Here is a 14,225-nt window from a genome sequence, read left to right on the forward strand (position 1 = left end):
AATACTGGGGCTGTCAATGAACCCCTGGGGTAGTCTGGTCCATGTGTATTGCACTCCCCTGTAGGAGAATGCAAAAAGGTATTGGCAGTCAGGGTGAAGAGGGACTGAGAAGAAAGCAGAACATAGATCAATGACAGTAAAATGACTGGCAGACGGTGGAATCTGCATGAGGATGACAGCTGGATTCGGCACTACGGGGAATTGGCTCTCAACAACTTTGTTAATTCCCCTATATCTAAGAACACACCATCAGAAGTACAGTATATGACACATACCATTTTACATAACAAGTCTCTCCCTAGCAAGTTAGTAGGAGCCGCTGCAGCCAAGAGAAACGAATGCTTAGTATGCAGCGGCCCGATAGTAACTTCAGCGGGTTTAGTTAGAGGATATTGTAACACTTTTCCCGTTACCCCCATAGCTGGAATGGTTTTACTGGTTACCTGTAGATTAAAAGGAGAGGTTATCACAGATCGGGCCGCCCCTGTATCTACAAGAAAAGTTTGTTTCCTACCAGCTATGTCAACTATCATTGTTGGTTCTTCACTCTGACTCTCAGTTAACCTCACTGGCTGTAGACTACAGGTATGACCTGACCCCTAGCGCTGACTATTGATTTCCCGCGCAGCATTTGCTGCCGTAATATGCGCGGGTAGATGTGAGTCTTCTAGTCTATGTGAATCCCTCCTTGGAGGATATCTATGTGACCCACCCCTATGTGTATTGAGTCTTTCCTTTTTACAATCTTTCCTGTAATGTCCTTCCTCGTTACAGTTGAAACACCTGATCACTTTAGGTTTCTTGTTATATGGGTTGTATGCTGGTGGTCGTGTATGCACCCTTTCTAGAGCCTGTATACTTACCGTCATTAACCTATCACTTTTCTCTTCCCTTTTTCTAAAAAGGTTTTTGTCGTGTTCCACAGCAACTTCTCTAAGAGAATCTACCGTGCTGCCTCTCCAACCAGGGGTTGAGGTTTGTACTCTTGTTTTTAGATTTTCTCTAAGGCCATCCATCAGTACCCCTACAGCTACCTCTCTGTGATGTGGGTCCTCACTTATGTTGGATATCCCAGTAAACCGTGTTATCGCTGCTATAGCTCTAGTGAAGTAATCTGCTGCTGTTTCACTATCCTTTTGTTTAATGGTGAAAATCTTACTCCAATTTACTACTACTGGAAAATAGGCTAAGTGTTTGACAATTTGTTCTATATTCTTTTGGTTAATCTCATCAGTCAAGGTGTCATCTTCCTTCAACAAACAATCTTCAATGAATTTTTGTATGTTAGTATTGGGAGGAAGACACGCCCTCAACACTACACGCCAATCCTTATTGGTTGGTTCGTGGGCATTTCCTAAGTCTTTAACAAATTTCTGACACTTAGCCAACTCTTTTCTAGGATCTGGAAATTCAGTCATAATGGAACGTAATTCTGATCTAGTCCAGGGACAATGCATTGTAACATTTCTTAAAGGAACTACAACATCCTTATCCGGTTTCCCATTGGGAACTGATATTGTGCGGACCGGGAACGCACCCTCTGGTGCACTGACTTCAGGGGACACTACAGGATTTGCTGGTTCTAGATTTAGAACGCTTTCACTCCTAGTGATCACGCTACTCTCACCTATCTCAGCCATTTTCTCGTACTTGCGCTGAGCCTCTAGTACACTAACAGCATGGGCAATGGCCGAAATCACAGTGGGTTCATCTTCACTTTCAGATACACTTGATTTAAACTGGCTTAAAACAGGATACAACTTAGCAATTTTTCTATTTTCAGTTTTAACAACGGCTGTACTTACCCCTCCCGCCACATAAGGTGGCGGGGGCGCGCTTGCGCTGAGTTCGCCATGCTTCTCACCGGTTACATCCACCTTGCGCGCGCTTTTCGCCATGCCTACTTCCGATTTGCATTCGCTGCTCTGCCACGTGTTACCTTCCATTTGCCACAATTTTAAACAATCATTATGTCTATTTCTCTTTTTCGTTGACTTGATCAACCATACTTTATCTTTTACAGTATTTAGTACCTCTGCATTAAAACTTCCTATTGTTGGGAAAGGCCTATCACAAGCTTTGGTCCTCTCGACCCACGTGTCACAATACACAGTTGCGTATGCACCATATTTCTTACACATGAGAAACCTCGCTGAACCAATAGGGCCTTCCTTAGGCAGTACACTGACCATCTCTAGCGAATGCTTAGCACCCATGTTGAACAATATACCAACTCTGTTGCTACAATCACAGCTAGAGGTCTCTAATGCTCGGTGAACGTATTTCCTTTAGCCGCGTTCACTCGCTTTTCTCGCACCCGGCGAGGATCCCTAATACAGAAATATCACTGTGGGCCCCAAGGGCTATCAGCTCCTCGATACCCTGGCTCAACCACAAAATCTGCTGAGTTTATTATAACTGGGAGAACAAAGTCAATACAATCAACCAGCCTTTCCAATATAATTCCTCCTAGCTGCTTCACCAATCCGCACTAAAGATGCGGTTAGATCGCACTGCCTACCAATACTAATTATTAGCAAACCTTGCGATCTATTGGTAGCGCTTTTGTGAAAACACGGTTTTCGCATTCAGTATACCTGCCCTGTATACCGTCCTTCAGTTGGGCAATCCGCCTCGTCAGACAGCAACTGAGTACAATGAATAATGAACAGTGTATCTACGTTACAACATCACACACTATACACCTTTTCTGCGCAGAAAATCAAAAGTTCCCAACAACAGTAATAATATCTCAGAGGCTTTCACAAGTAATTATACTATACATGTACAATAACTATCAAAACGATTGTTTAACCACGTGGCAAGTCTACCGGAAGTTCGCGTACGCACAGCAGGAAATACACATACGCTAAGCAATGCAATACAGTTAAAACGCACAATGACAGAAAAAAGAAACAGTTTTCTCTTTTGTCCCTAGGTTCTAGTTAGCGTGCCCTAGATAATGCAAAACGGACATTCGGTTTCACAACACAGAGTAAAATTCAGGTTTTGAACACCATGCGTTCTTACCCGTTTATGACGCGTCTCCACCCTTTGTTGAGGAACCGAAATCCGTTGGTCTTGCGTATCATCGGCAACGAAACCTCCAAAGCTCACGAGCCTCCAATTGTTATGTGCGTATTGTCGCTAACCAATAACGATTGTCGAACCTCGAGTTGTGTTTCCAAAGCACAAAGATTTATTCGCTAATAAAAGAATAAATATGCTCAAGCGAAGTAATAGTAAATACAGCCGTTACTTATCGCAGGCGCTCTGGATCCAGTGCAGTCATTCAATCCTGAAGTCTGGGGACAAGATGTCTGCACTCTGGATCACAAGCTGCTGCTTATATACACAATCAAATACAGTAATACAATGAAGATGGTATAGCTTGCATCTATTGGTCCGGGTCTCAGGAATGTCCAAGGGTTCGTCAATCATTGGCTGGTTCATCCTAAGGAATCCAGAGGAGGGGGTCGTCTCTGCAGGGGGTATGCTCTGCTCTTCCCGCCAGGATTCCTTAGTCTTAAGTAGTTCATAATTCCCTATCATTCATAACTTGCGTATGCACTCTGCGATTCCCTCGTAGAGTGAACCAAACAGTAGGATATGTAACAAGGTTCATTATGATACCACTCATGATGTTATTCCTTTAACCCGTTCCGTGTATTTCACTAATATGCATGTAACTCTGATATAACATATAAATACTACTATATTTTGACATAACTGACTATGTGTTGCAACTACCATTAATGTGTACTATTTTATAAGTATGCGTGTTTGTGCGAATGTATGGTAAAAGACCAATTACTGTTGCTGCCACGTGTAGTGGATGCGTACGCCCTTTCATGCCGTAGCGTGCCCTTGTACGTAGATGCGTACCGTACGCATCTTTTCAGACAAAGACAACCAAATTTGTTAGACTTTAATTGAAATGACTTTATCCAATTTGCTGACTTCGACAAAAATGATCTAGGACATGCACTAGCCCAACTATAAATATGTCCCCACATTTTAAATTTACCTCCTCCTCCAATGCAACATGGTTTTGCCCAGGCTTTTAGGTTACTCCATTTTTATGCTTTGCTCTCCTTAATGACTCAGGCGCTAAGTGCCTGCTGTAATTCCCGCAGTAAAGACTCAAGGACCAGGAGAATAAGTAGTCCCCTATTAGTATCATGCGATAGACCCTTGTAAGTCTGACTAACTATCATTGAGGAAAACTGACTAGTCTACCCAGGTGGTTATGTCATGGATCAGATAGTGAGGCGAACGCCCAACGCACGTTTTGCTACTCTGCTCTCCAGCTTGTTGAGGTCCTTCTGCCCTTCTACCCCTCTCTCTACCCCTCTGGGGTCTCACACCTGTCATCTAGCTGTACTTTGAGCTTCCGAGTTACTGTGTTTTTTGTGAACTGTACTGTGCTGTCTCTCCCTGTACTGTGATTCTGTCTGTCCCTGTACGGCGCTACGGATACCTAGTGGCGCCCTATAAATAAAAACTAATAATAATAATAATAACTGCTTTATCATGGTAATAATCAACCGTTAATACCTTGATAAAGAGAGTAGCAACACACACATCGGGCTTTCGCCTCGCTATCTTTACTGTGGGAATTAAATTTACAACTTAATATTTCACAACTTTTTGTGGATCTAGTAAGAAAACTTTTTAATGCATATCAATAAAAATAAATGATTTTAAATGTTACTCAATACCCTGGAGTGCCCTGGCATGTATTTTTGTTGCTTTTATGTTTATGTATATTTGTCTAAGTAGCTGGGTGCACCCTTCAGAATTACATCCATACCAATATTTTGAACAAGATTGTGTAACTAATTGAATAGAGGGTATCTACACTGAAATAATTGAATAATATAACTTGGTGCGGTTAGATTCTCTTCTCTGTATAACATATATCAGTCTGTGAGCCCTATCTCACTTTTCTCAATAGCCAACACAGACAGACTCTGATAAGTATTATTGCAATTAAACAAAGTTGACGATATAAAATTGGTTTCACATAATTCGCACATCATTTGACAATTGATTTTCCACCATGTCAACATTTAGTAGCTGTCATGATTTAAATCTGGGATGAGAAAGATGGATCAACAATGGGGAAATTGATTTTCTAACCAATACTAATACTAATGAAGACACACAGAGAGGCTGGTCTGAATACTTTAGTGCATTGAAGTCTGTTATATATAAACAGAAGAAAACTCATTGGAACAAAGTAATGTTTGAGAATTATACTCAACAACATATCAGGGGCCTTAGACCCAAACTTTATCCGGCATTTGAACTAGTCTAAGAGGACCTTAAAAAAGCTTGGGAATCAGCACTTACAAAATTTGCCAGTGAGCTGATAAATATTTTAATGAAACATGATACAATTATTTTGAATCAATGTAATCAAGAAATTACAGCCCTCTGAGAAAAATAAAAGATCTTCGAGAATATTGCTCAATCTCAAAAAGCCTACGACAAATTCAAAACAGATTCTACATTCATACAAAAAACAAATTGTAGAATAAAAGAAAAACAAATTCTCATAAGAAGATACTAAGGACTATGCATTGAAAAGAGTCTTCAAATGGAACACCTCTAAGACAAGAAAATCGATAACATATTATACAACCTCAGAAATTGATTCTTCTGAGGGAAAAGCTTCTACTGATACTTCTACAATACAGTCTATTCCCAATTCCATCAAGGATTTTTTAGGGAGAGGTTTACTCAATACAAAAAATTGAGGTGGCACGGTTTCAAAAAAATACATGGGGGGGGGAAGAATAAGAATAATATCAGAAGAACAAGAATAAAATCTGTTCTGCAGGAGTTAGAGACATCAGAGATGCTAGTGTTACGCTCACAGGTAATCCTTCAGTCTAGATGGGCTCTGGCCTAGCAAGACATGGGGACTACCCTCTTGGTCTTTTCCAAGAACCGCCGCAAGGTGGGATGGGTTTAGCTGCTGGGAGACTGCAGGTCGCTGCCCTTTGTTTGGCCCCTAGTCATGAGAGACAGGAGAAAAGGCAGCGGAGAACTATATAACAAAAGGCAGCACTTGGAAGAGTTCTGGGAGTGGGGTCTGGTACATAGTTCAGATGTCAATCTGGCAGAGGGATGATCCAAAGGGGGGTAGTCTGTAAGCAAGCCGACTCAGTTCAGCTGTCAATCTTGTCAATCAAAGGGATGATCCAAGGAAGAATCTGCAAATAAGCCAGGTCTGGTACACAGTGGGTTACTGGTACACAGTGGGTTAACAGCAGGCAGAAGTACAACAAGGACAAGCAGTGGTATGCACAGGAGTCAGGAGGTTCAGTAATCTGTTGCCCTGACACTGGGTTAGTGGCAGAGTGCTTCTTTTATACAGGAGAAAGAGGAAGATTTCAAAATCCCATCCGGGTGTTCAAGTGACCGGCCCCCACCACGCAACCTGGAAAACAGAACAAGACACAGGAGCATAGAGTAATTTAGGGGTGGACCCTGGAAACCCTAAAAGGTTTGTCAGGATTTTTTTTGTGGAAACATTTAAGGAGATTAGGTGCATAAGGATCTCGGGCCGGAACCCAGGAGAGTTCCTCTGGACCGTAGGCTTTTCAATCGACTAAAAATTTAAGGGTTCCTCTGGTTAACGATCTCAAAAATCTCAAATTCCTGGTTTTGTACATAAACGGCAGGAGGATATCTGGAACATGAAGAAAACTTATTAATAACCACAAGTTCAAGTAGGGAGACATGGAAGACATTTGCAAGGTGGGAGGAAGCTCCAATTTAAAGACTATAGGATTTATGACTTCCAAAATTCTGAATGGACAGATAGACCTGAGTGAAAACTTCCTAGAAGGAACTTGGAGTCGAGATTCCATGAACACAGACAAACTTTATCTCCAGGTTTGAGTAAGGGTGTAGGTCATCTTCTTTTATTAAAAAACTTCTTACTGGAGAGAGAGGCTTGAGTTTGTGAGAGACCAAAGGGAGGAGAAATCTTTAAACAAGGAATCAACTGCCTGAACTCCAGAGGGGAGAAGGTCTGCAAATTAAGGAAGTTTTGAGTGAAACCCTTGGAGTGCACAGAAGGGTGAAACAGAAGCAGACTCATGAGATAAATTATTATGGGCGTATTCAGTCCAGGGTAATAAGTGGACCCAATTATTATGAGATGGTGAAATATAACATCTTAAGAACTTTTACAGTTCCTGATTGGTCCTTTCCGTGAGACTGTTGGTCTGACCATGAAAGGAAGAGGAGAATTTTAACTTGATTCCACAAATGTGATAGAAGGCCATCCAGAATTTAGCCATGAACTGGGTACCACAATCAGAAATGATTTCATCTGGGCGTCCATGTAAACGAAAGATCTCTTTTATGATGAGTTGAGCCAGAGAAGAGGCAGAAGGTAAGCCTTTTAAGGGTACAAAGTGGGCTGCTCGAGAGAAGCAATCTGTGACTACTCAAACCACAGAGTAACCTTTGAATAAAGGGAGATCAGTGATAGAATCCATTGATAGATGGCTCCATAGACGGTCTGGAAAAGGAAGAGGATGTAGGTACCCATATTAGTTCTGTCTGGGAATTTTACTTTGAGCACAGATAGTGAATGAAGAGACGTACTGTTGAATGTCAGAACTTAAGGATGGCCACCAATAACCATGGGAAATTAGCTCCTTGGTCTTTTTGACACCGACCGGCGTGACCATAAAAACGGGAAGAGTGAGCCCAATTAAGAAGTTTGACACGATGAGGAGGTATGAATGTTTTTCCTCTGGGGATCACTAGGCCCATCAGTGTTGTTGCCGCAATACATTCAGGATAAAGTATAGGTTTTACCTTGTCCTGTTCTTCTAGATCTGAGGAATCGAAAGATCGAGACAGAGCATCAGCTTTTTTGTTCTTAGATCCTGGTCTGTAGGTGATACAGATATTAAATCGTGAGAAGAATAAGGACCATCTGGCTTGTTGGGAGTTTAAGCAGGTAGCAGATTGTAAGTATAAACAGGTATATATGGTTGGTATAAATGGTTACTAGTAAAGAAGTGTGTTCTAGCAGATGTCTCCACACTTCCAAAGCTAGTTTTATGGCAAGAAACTCACGGCCTCCAATGCCATAGTTCTTTTCCGCAGGAGACAACTTCTGGGAGAAGAATTCGCAGGGAAGTAGTTTCCACGTAGAGGACCTTTGAGACAGGACAACCCCCGATTCCAACAGAGGAAGCATCAACTTCTAGTAATAAAGGACAAGAGGTATCAGGCTGTTGTAACAATGGTGCAGAAGTAAAAGCCTTTTTAAGTAGTGTGAATGCTTTAACTGCTTCTGGTGACCAGATTTTAGAATTAGCGGTGTGTTTAGTCAAGGAAGTGATAGGTGCCACAAGGGAAGAGAATCCCCAAATGAACTGTCGATAAAAAATAGCAATTCCTAAAAATTGATGGATTGTCTTAAGACTGACAGGCTGAGGCCAATGTATAATAGCTCGGAGTTTCTCTGTGTCCATCTGGAGACCTGAACCTGAAACTATATAACCCAAAAAAAGCAGACGTTCACATTCAAAGAGACATTTTTCAAGTTTACAATATAATTGACGAAGACGACTAAGGATGGCGGATACATGTTCCCGATCAGACTTTAAATCAGAAGAGTAGATGAGGATGTCATCTAGATAAATAACTACAATGTGATAAAGCATGTCCCGAAAGATCTCATTCATAAAATGTTGAAAAACTGCTGGTGCATTACAAAGCCCGAAGGGCATCGCCATATATTCAAAGTGGCTGTCGTGAGTGTTAAAGGCTGTCTTCCACTCATCCTCTCTTTTGATCCAAATTGAATTATAAGCACCCCGTAAGTCTAACTTAGCAAAACGGAAGCTCCCTTAATTCCGAGTTCCGGTAGGGGTAGGGGATATAATTTTTTACAGCAATGGAATTAAGGCCCCTATTATCAATGCAAGGGTTTAGATCTCCTTCTTTTTTTTTGACAAAGAAGAAGCCTGCCCCAGCTGGGGAAGTAGATTTCCTTTTAAGTTGTCTTCAATAAAATTAGACATGGCCTGTGATTTGGGTAAGGAGAGGGGATATATACGTCCACGTGGGGGAGTTTTGTCAGGAAGTAATTCTATCGCATATTCCCAAGGCCGATGAAGAGGTAGCTTGGAGGCCTCTTGTTCGCAGACTATGGCTGAAAAAGAGGCATATAGTGCCGGTATATCCAAAAGAGTAGAGATGGAGGGTATGGAAACTTCTACAGGAATTACCACCTTCTGTAGATATACAGGTGTGACAAGAAGGACCCCTAGATAACACCTGAGGCTTTTGCCAATCCAGAACTGGAGAATGGATTTTGAGCTGGGGTAGGCCCAGACCAGCGGCTTAATAGCTTTAGGGATAACACAGGCACCGTGCAAAACTTAACTGATCCCCTCACAATCCTGCTACCATCTATGGTGGTAATAGCGATGGGTTGACGAAGGAGAATAGTGGGTAAGGATAGCTAGGCTGCTGTATCAGCTGAGATAAAGTTTCCTGCTGCTCCTGAATATTTAAGTGCTAAAAGAGAAATCTGGTGATCAGAGTAACAAAGAGAAATCTTGATTTAAAAATTAAAATCTCATGGAAAAGTCCCTGATACCTAACCTAGCCTCTCTGGAGCCGGTTAGGCCTTCCCATTTCCCATGCGGGTAGGACAATTGCTCAGAAAATGTCCAGGCTCACCACAATAGAGACACAGATTGTTTTTGAAATGTTTCTGGGTGCCAGATGAGGAATAGAGCGATGAGAGAGCTACTTTTCCTGATTTCTCTCACTGAAACAAATGTCAATTTGGTTAAAAAGGGAGATTAAAGCATCAAGGGTGGTAGGAAGTTCCCGACCAGCAAGCTCATCCTTTATTCAGTTGGACAACACCTGCAGAAGGTGGCAACCAGGGCCTCGTTGTTCTATCGCAGTTCAGAAGCTAAAGTGTGGAACTGGATGGTATACTGACCTAAGGGAAGTGCCACCTGGCGTAAAAACGAAGGAGGCCAGAAGCTACTCTGCCAGGTTCATCAAATACTTTCTTGGAGGGGATCATTGCGCTCCCAGAGTGGAGAAGACCATGCCAAAGCCTCTCCCGTCAAAAGGGAAATGATAAACGCCACTTTTGTTTTTTCAGTAGGAAAATATTCTGGCTGCAATTCGAACTGTATAGCACATTAATTTAGAAAACCCCAACAAGACTTGGAATTACCGACAAACTTCAGTGGATTGGGAATCCGGATCTGGGAAGAAGTAGATGGTGAAAAAGCAGCACTGGAAGGACAGGTAGTGGAGGGTTAACATGAGCAGCCAGAGTGTTTTGCAAGGTATCCATGCAGGTTGAAAGCCCCCTAAGGAACTGTAAAATTTGTGCCTAGTTTTTCTCTTGTTCCTTCACACATCCCACTAGTTGCTCCCAGAGGTCTTGCAGCAAAGGATTGCCAGCTTCATCCATATTCTTTTTTTTATGGGGTCAGAGCAAACTGTTATGTTCACAGGTAATCACTCAGTCTAGATTGGCTCTGGCCTAGCACGGCCGACAGGACGGGACACAGGAGCATGGAGTAGGTAAGTTTTTTTACAACTACATGCTGCCCTGAGGGTTATAAACCTCTCTGACAAACATCTCAACCGCAACATATTTGCCTCCTAAGTAAAGGCTTATCCTTTTAACCCATTAGAAAAATGGATCGATTTGAATGGGAAAAGGATTTAGCACTTTTTTCTACAAAGCTTATCCTAAGGAAATGTTATCATTTTAATAAACTACAGCAAACAGATATTAATCTGAGGAGATTAAATTCAGCGACACCAACCCAAGACGTCACAACCATGGCATCCTCTATTTCATTGGACACTGTAGAAGATATACAAGCTCTTGACATACTTGAGGAATTGCAAGGGAATAAAATTTCAAATAGCTGTAATAATAGAGAAATGGATAACAAACTAAAACTTAAAATTAAATCATCTTTTCTACCAGACATCTCGATATGTCCACACGTCAAAGTATATGTTGATCTGGTTTCAAAAGATCTAAACAAACTATACAAATTATACCGAAGAAATCACAATTTAAGAAGTAATCTAGATCAGGAAGAACTGAAAGCCCTGAAAGAAATTGAAACCTGGAATGATATCATTATAAAACCTTCTGATAAAGGAGAAAATGTGGTTCTGTGACCATGGGACAAATATGTAACTGAAATCTACTGTCCACTAAATGATCTGCTTTGTTACAAACGCCACTGCAAATGTTTAAAGCCTATACTTAACAATGATTAATAAAGCATTTCATGAAGGCATTATTACCAAACAAACTATTGAATTTTTATATGTGGAGAATCCAAATATACCAACATTATACATACTTCCAAAAATTCATAAAAATGAAAAAAAAAAAAAAACCTTGAAGGCCCATAATCTCAGGAATACGATTTTTACTGAGCGAGCTAGTAGGTTCGTAGATCAACATCTGCAACCCCATGTCTTAAGCTTCCAGTCATATATCAGAGACACCTTAGATGTTTTGTCTAAGATACAAGATATAACATTAGATTCAAACACCTATCTGACATCCTATGATGTGGAATCCTTATATACAAACATAAATCACAAAAAAAGGGCTCAAGGGAGTCAAGTACTTTCTCAATATGAATACCAGATCAGCATAAACAACTTCATTATAACTGTTTTGAAATTCATCCTAACCAAGAATTACTTCATATTCGAAAAAAGATTTTTCCTCCAAATAAGAGGGACCGCTATGGGGAAATGCTGCGCTCCTACTTACGCTAACTTATTCCTGGGGTGGTGGGAGAGGGAATATGTGATCTCTGAAAATAATTAAAAATATACTAGTCACATAACACTGTGGCTAAGGTATATTGATGAAATTATGGTATTAAGGGAAGGTAAAATCTCTATGTTCAATGAATTTACCAACATATTAAATAACAACCAACTGAATTTGAAACTAACTTCTGAGATTAACTAAGGGTGTGCACCGGCCACTTTTAGTGTTTTGGGTTCTGATTATCTTGAGGTTTTGGGTTCTGATTTGTTTTTCCAAAACACCTGACGAAAGGTTTTGGTTCTGATTTAGGGTTTTGGGTTCTGATTTATTTTTAAAAAAGCATAAAAAGTGCTAAAATCTAGTTTTGTTTTTTTTTTCACTCCTACGCTATTATTAACCTCAACAACATTCAATAACAATCATTTCCACTAATTTCCAGTCTATTCAGAACACCTCACAATATTGGTTTTTAGTCCATAACGTTGCACCGAGGTAGATGGATGTCTAAGCTAAGCGACACAAGTGGCGGCACAAACACGTGGCCCATCTTGGATGGCTGTGTAGGCTTGAATGGCCTTTTTCTGCGCCTCCATCCTCTGCAGCATATAGAGGGTGGAGTTCTAGCGCGTCACTACCTCTTGTTTTCGTTGATGACAGGGCATTTTCATTATTTTTTTATTTGGCAGGAACATTGAACGTAGTTTAATATCTGATACGAAGCTTTATGGACTGAGTGGTGGAGTGGCCCCGGTACCCAATTTGGTACCGGGGCCACAATACCTCCTCCAACTAGTCTCAATTCCACTGCACAGATGGCGGACACCGGATGCACGTCTAACACCAACATAGCTGTTAAGGCCGCAGTTATCCGCTTTGCCATAGGATGACTACTGTCGTACTTCGTGGTCATGGCAAACGACTGTTGGTCACATAATGCCAAAAAAAGAGTTGCAAGATGGAATTGTCCTTGGGCCCTCCCACCCACCCTTATGTTGTTGAAATAGGACATGCGCACTTTATCAAACCAATCATTTCAGCGAAAGGGCCTACCAAACTGTGGCTGAAATGATTGGTTTGTTTGGGCCCCCACACAAAAAAGCTATTCATCTCTCCCTGTACAAACTAAACAGGCTCTACTGAGGCAAGATGTCGTCCTCATCCTCATCCTCTGATTCCTCTCCCCCTTCAGTGTGTACTTCCTCATCCTCACACATTATCAATTCGTCCCCGCTGGACTCCACAACCACAGGTCCCTCTGTAGTATCATGAGTCCAGTGCTGTACTTGATTGAGGAATTGATAATTCATTTTTATGACCATCATTTTTTCAACGCTCTGCGGAAGCAACCTCCTTTGCCGCTCACTGACCATGTTCCCCGCTGCACTAAAAACTCTTTCGGAGTACACACTGGAGGGGGGACAACTCAGGTAAAATAGAGCCAGTTTGTACAGGGGGTTCCAAACTGCCTTTTTTCCTGCCAGTAACAATATGGACTGTCTGACATGTCTATTTGGATGGTGTCAGCAAAATAATCCGCCACCACTTTTTCAATTGTGACAGCATCTATGTCATGACTAGTGGCAGCAGCTTCAGCATTAGGAGGAAGTGGGTCTTGATCTTTCCCTACTTTATCCTCCAAATTTTTGTACTCCATTATATGCAGCACAAGAGAGCGTACCCCTAAACCACACACACTTTGGGACTGCAGAAACAGTGAACATAGTAAAATAGATTGCAGTTCCTATTTTTTGGGACTGCAGAAACAGTGAACGTAGTCATCTAGATTGCAGTACCTATTTTTGGGGACTGCAATAATATATTGCTCTATAATATTTTTAATAATTTTTAAATTATTTTTTTATATATTTTTTTTAATTATTTATTTATTTATTTTTTTTAATTTATTTTTTTATTTTTATTTTTTAAGATTTTGGGATAATTATCAAATTACTATGGACTTAGCAGAAAAAAATACAGGGACAAAAGCACCACTGGACTCAGCAGGACAAACACTGGCCAAAGCACCACTGGAATCAGCAGGACAGAGCACTGGCCAAAGTACTACTGGACTCAGCAGGACAGAGCACCACTTGACTAAACTAATCAGCAGGACAGAGCACTGGCCAAAGTACTACTGGACGCAGCAGGACAAAGCACCACTTTACTAAAATAATCAGCAGGACAGAGCACACTTACCTAAAATAATCAGCAGGACAGAGCACACTTTCCTAAAATAATCAGCAGGACAGAGCAAACTTTACTAAAATAATCAGCAGGACAGAGCACAGTATCACTATCTCTCAACAACCTCCCTCTACACTACCCACAGGGAGAATGAAGATGGCGGCCGCGAGCGGGGCATTTATGACATCCGAGTCTCGCGAGATCCGACGCGAGACTTGGA

The sequence above is a fragment of the Mixophyes fleayi genome, chromosome 10, assembly GCF_038048845.1.
Source record: "Mixophyes fleayi isolate aMixFle1 chromosome 10, aMixFle1.hap1, whole genome shotgun sequence".
NCBI classification, from domain to species: Eukaryota; Metazoa; Chordata; class Amphibia; order Anura; family Limnodynastidae; genus Mixophyes; species Mixophyes fleayi.